The 5815-nt window shown below is 38.0% G+C and overlaps 1 pseudogene; it reads right to left on the reverse strand.

Moving 5' to 3' along the window:
* Window positions 1-915: 915 nt before the first annotated feature.
* Window positions 916-1558, reverse strand: LOC139877885 (norbelladine synthase-like; annotated as a pseudogene).
* Between the last annotated feature and the right edge of the window lie 4257 nt (window positions 1559-5815).

Raw genomic sequence — 5815 nt, forward strand, 5'->3', positions numbered from 1 at the left:
CGTGTAGTAGCTCTTCCCGGACGATGACCATCGTCCGGAAAAACCTCCGTCCATTAAAATCGATTTCCTAGTAGTGGCTGCTTCCGAGGAAAAAACCCGACCGACCCAATCCGAGAGCATGGGTGGTAACCTCCCCCCCCCCACCCCCCACCCCCCCCCCACACACAACACCCCCAACTGCCCCGCAACGTGATGTGCGGAAGACATCCATGGGTGGAATTCAAGGGTTAAGGGGCAACCTTGTGTGCAATGCTGCACCCCACGGAAGTTGAACTCCTGACCTCTCATTAAGAGAGGCATGTCACTACCACGTGTGCTACAACACAAGGTTACCATTTGTTGTTAAATGAACCAACACTAAAAGGCCGCTAAAGATAGCCGGTAAATGGATAAAATCATTCAAAGTTCAGGTTTTCTAACCAGTGAGGCGAGTATTTTTAGTCTGAAATACATGACCTAAGCGAGGTATCCAGTTGTTATGTACCTGATATCCTTATATCATGATCCAACCATTAGACTATGCAACTAGAGATTAAAACTAGTGTTAAGCATTATATTATCAAAACATATTAAAAGAAGAGTAGTTATTCTATTTCAAGGGACTTTAAAGCTCAAATATACAATCCCAACGGTTTGTCCACACTTCATCAAAGGGCTTATGTCGTATCGGAGACAAGTGAACTCATCAACCTTGAAATTCTGAGTTCGAGTTCCGTCAAGGACCAAATTAGTGTGTGTTTGATGTTCCAAAAAAAAAAATTAAATAAATAAAATAAAATAAAATAAAATTTACAAATATAATACCGAATTTCATAATAACAAGGAGATAAATTGATAAAATATAGATGATTATACTACTACCCTGAAGTAGAGAAGTATATATACACGACAAACAAGAGTGCACACACAAACAAAGATCACACATTCTAACTTTTATTATTCTCTATGGATCTGTTAATAACTTTGATTGTGTTCATAAATAAAGAGATTTATATTTAAATGGCTACCATCAACATTTGCAACTTCTTCATTGGCCTCGTACTCTAATGTAAGTATAGTGATGCATGATGATTCCAGGTTTGATTTTTCTATAAACTCTAGTTTAATACGACAAGATGTTAACTCGAAATCAAGATAGCCTCCTTCAATAATTTCAACTTCTCATCTTTTTCTCATGATCAATCTTCGTAAACTTTTCCTTATATGGTGTTAGCAACGATACACCTAATGTTTTGAGCCAAATCAGAAGGTATGTTAGGATTCACAAATATCTAGTAGTTGTAAAAAATAAGACAACGTTTACTAAACCTGGACGAAAGGTAACTTTAAAAATGGTGCCTATGCCCCCATCTCCTTCCAAGACGTTGGCGCTAAAAAAGTAAGCGAGTTCTTCGTTTATAATCGTCCTAATCGCTGGTGAACAATAAAACTCCCATGCTTCACATACTGATGCCTTCACTTCCATTTCATCTGATATTTTTCCTAACATGTCTTTAGTTGGATTTCAAATATTGTATTATAATAATTATAAGTTCACTTAATTGATAGTTTAGATCTTGATGTAGTTGGGAGCTTTATAGAAGAGGATGATGCTTTTTTGTTTTTCTCTTGTAACTAAAGATGCCATTTTTTTGTTTTATGTATTTTGCAAAAGATGCCCAATTCTGTTTCTGTTCTCTTCTGCAAAGTTGTAAAAGGTATAAAATTAAACAATCAGTGAGGTTTATTAACCTTCAATGTATGAGTTCTAGTCTTGTCGTGGAAAAAAAAAATATACTACATGTGCGCCATGCTCAGTGGTATATTGAGATTGCGTAACGTCTTATCGATTTTTTTTATGGAGGGATCTATTATTCAAGATGGGGAAAGCTAACTCTAGGTATTAAAAGCTTTTTTGCTCCGTTGATCCCTCAGTTATACCCCAATTTGCTAACAGCGTCCCTTGGTTTCTAATTTGGCTTTGTGCGTCCTTCTATTTTAAATTATTGGCAATCAACGTCCCTCCGTCAAATAGCCATCCAAATCAGCCGTTAAGTGGCATCACGTGATTCTCACGTGATGGGTATTTTCGTCTTTTTCTTAAATATAATATAATTGAGGGACAACCGGCGCAAAAAAATCTTTAATTATATATTTTTAATTTATAAATTCTTATATTTCTAATTTTTATTTATAAAATTATAAATTATATATTCTTATAACTTAAAATCAACTCGATAGCAAACAAGATCTGTGTCATCATCTGTTGAAGTGCGAAGCAAGTTAAACAAGGATGTGAACGGGATCAAATTGAAGAAAAGTTGCTGTTTTGAATTTAGCCGTCGAGGCGCGGCGCGGCCCTTCCTGGGCGCGGCGCGGCTTGTCTGACGGGCAGTTTCCTTATTTACGTTTTTCTTGTTCTCCAATGTGTTTCCTTGTTGAGTTTTGCCTATTTAAGCATCCTATTATAACCTTAACATGTGTGCATGAAAATTATAGTAAAAATCTCTGGTTTGCGCCCGTGGAGTAAACCTTTCTCCGTGTTTTGGAGTTGGGATATAACCACGTTAAATCCTTGTGTCGTTTAAATTTATCGTTTCATGCTTTATTTTATCGTTTGTCGTTCGTGGGTGTATGATTAGATTAAATCATACGTCTTGTTTGGGTCCAATAATCCTAACAAGTGGTATCAAGAGCTCAAGGTTTCGACTTTGGGAGCGATGGCGAATTGAAAGCAAGTTTCTTCGATATAGTTGATGATTCGATTTTTTCATCAAGGTTAGATTAAACGATGAGCTAGGGATTTTGTTGCAACATGTATCAAGACCGGGTGACTTAGTTGGTCGCGATGAACTCATGGATATGTCTATGTATCCGGGAGAGTTGATCACACAAGATTCGAGTGACGGTTCTTGGAAGTAATTTTGTAATCGGGACGCTGATTGCATCATGATGGTGGTTTTTTTTCGCGAAGGGTTACGGAGTCAAGGTCGGGTCGATGGGTTCGTTGCGGAGAGATTTTTTCGGGAGATCCGGGAGTCGGATCTGAGTTCTCGTTCTTCGCGATCCCGTGCGAAAGAATGATTGAACTATCAAATTCGGAGCTTCGGGAGCTGCTGTAGAAGAAAATTCGTAGAAGGTTCGTTAATCGTTGGATCGACTTGATTTTTTATGTGTGGGTAGTAGACTTACTGATCTACATGTGGTAAAATTTTGAAGCTGATCTGACCATTGGATATAGAGATATGATTTTTCGAATCTGAGCAGTTTTCAGGATAAAGGTTTTCGGGTTTTATGACGCGAGTGCGAGATGGTTTTGTCTCGGTAACTTCGAGCGATGCGAGCTATGTTTTCAAAGATGTGGGTTTGTTATGGAAGCTCAGGAGGGTGTTCTTCTCTCGGGTTAAGCGGTTGAATAACGAACAAGATGCATCGAGTTGAAAGTCGATAGTGGGAGTATCGGGGAAGTTTGGTGCTTGGGGGGTTTGAAAACAGGATGACCAAGTGTATGGTCGAATATTCCAAGTCAATGGAATATGCCGGCGGGTTAGAGTTTCTTGTCACTAAGGAAATTGATGTCGAAGGGTGTCGGATAGAACGCATCTGACTATTGCTCGGTTATTGGTTGATGTTTCAATAAAGGGAGCGGTTTTCTTCGAGGGTGATCAATAGAAATCTTTAGGTGATGGATAGGAGCAGATAATCTTGTAAGTCCCGGAACTTGAGCTTTCTAGGATCGTTGAGGGTGTTGGAAACTCGGTGAAAGTTTGGTTACTGACGGAAGTTATCAAGCTAGTGGGAGTTAGACAACTAGTGGGGTTGTGGAGATGGTTGAGCGACTTGTTTCTCCAATGTTCTCAAGTTTAGTGTGTTAATTCCGGTAACACTAGGGCTTCGAATACTTGTTACTCTCCGATGACAAAGTAATTTGTGACTAACCGGTGATACGAATAGAGTTTCTTCTCAAAGCTGCGATTTAATTCTTACTCGTAAAGTGGGAGCGTGCTTGGGATGAGAAGATGTGGTTTGTGAAATTCATAGCGCTATGAGGAGGTTAGTGTACCAACGATAAAGCGGAAAGTTGAAAAAGATGGTAGACTTCAAGGTGGTGATGGCGTTCGCATTAGGGTATCTTGAAGATTAGTCTACAAAGGCGTCTGTTGGGGTTCTTTTTGTTGGTGAAGGAATTCATAGATAGACGAAAATCCTATACGAGGGTGGTCGTTGACGTGTGTGTTCGGGATTGGACGTGTCTAGATCGACTAGTGAGATGGCATAATCTCATGAAAGAATCCTATGATTGAAGTCTCGCTCACTTCAATTGGCCTTCTAGTGTAAGATGATGATCTTCGTGTTAGAAGATGGTGGCGATAGAAACCAAGATGGCCCAAGCTAGTAACTAAGAGATTGAATTATCGCTCAGCGGTGTTTTTGGTTTCGAAAGACTTCACTTGCTCGTAGTTTAACGAGTGAAGTGCGGCGTGATTCGGGTAGCTTACTCGGCGTTATCAAAAGGAGTTAATAATCAGCTAATCTGGAGTTATTGTGGGTTTGTTTAACATAGTTGTTGGGTTGATGAAGATTGAGTGTTGTTTAACGTCTCTTCGAGTGGGAGATTGTTGGAATGCGAAGCGAGTTAAACAAGGATGTGAACGGGATCAAGTTGAAGGAAAGTTGTTGTTTTGGATTTAGCCGTGGAGGCGCGACGCGGCTTGTCTGACGGGCAGTTTCCTTATTTACGTTTTTCTTGTTCTCCAAGGTGTTTCCTTGTTAAGTTTTGTCTATTTAAGCATCTTATTGTAACCTTAACATGTGTGCATGAAAATTATAGCAAAAATCTCTGGTTTGCGCCCGTGGAGTAAACTCTTCTCCGTGTTTTGGAGTTGGGATATAACCACGTTAAATCCCCGTGTCATTTATATTTATCGTTTCATGCTTTATTTTATCGTTTGTCGTTCGTGGGTGTATGATTAGATTAAATCATACGTCTTGTTTGGTCCAATAATCCTAACATCATCATCATCCATCTTCTTCATCTTCTGTAATCATCATCACAATCTTATAACTTAGAAGCTTCCATGTTAGCTCAAGTGTCCATGAAAATCAACCTCAAAGAAGAAAACAGTAGTCTTATTTGTGTTGTAAAAGAAAAGGATAAAGTAATTATCGATCTTGAAGAAAAGATTGCGGAATTCAAGCTAATTATTTGAAGAAAAGATTCATCAAGAAATTTTTGAAGTTAAGAATTTTGTTACTAGGTTTGTACAAAATCTTCTTGCTCAATTAGTATTTTTAACTGTTGGTGGTGATAATGATTCAGGTTGATAATGGTTCCAGTTCTTAATTCATATATCATCATCATCATCATCATCATCATCGTACGCCAACGATTAAAATCTTGAAATGGATTCCTCACCAAATGAAGGTTTGTTTTCTTAATATATTAATATTAATTAGTTATAATATGATTACTGTTTCGTGAATTTTGATAATGATAATGAGCATCAATTTGTGTATATGATTTATGTTTTTTTAGATGAGGAGTATCAATTTGTGTATAAGGAGTATCAATTTGTTAGTGATTTTTGTCTTTAATTTTCTATGAAATTAGGGTTTGTGGGAAGAACAAAATCAGCAAACCTTAAATTCAGGTGAAGAAGATGGTTAAAAGACAATTTTACCCTCACATCACATGTCAAGACTTAACGAATTTATTTAACAAAATTTTGACGGATGGATTCGGATTGCAAACTTATGATAAACAAAAGATGTGCAAAGCCAAATTAAAATTCAAGAGACGCTGTTAGCAAACTGGAGTAAAACTGAGAGACCAACG

This window comes from Rutidosis leptorrhynchoides, chromosome 11 (genome assembly GCF_046630445.1).
Source record: "Rutidosis leptorrhynchoides isolate AG116_Rl617_1_P2 chromosome 11, CSIRO_AGI_Rlap_v1, whole genome shotgun sequence".
In the NCBI taxonomy this organism is placed as follows: domain Eukaryota; kingdom Viridiplantae; phylum Streptophyta; class Magnoliopsida; order Asterales; family Asteraceae; genus Rutidosis; species Rutidosis leptorrhynchoides.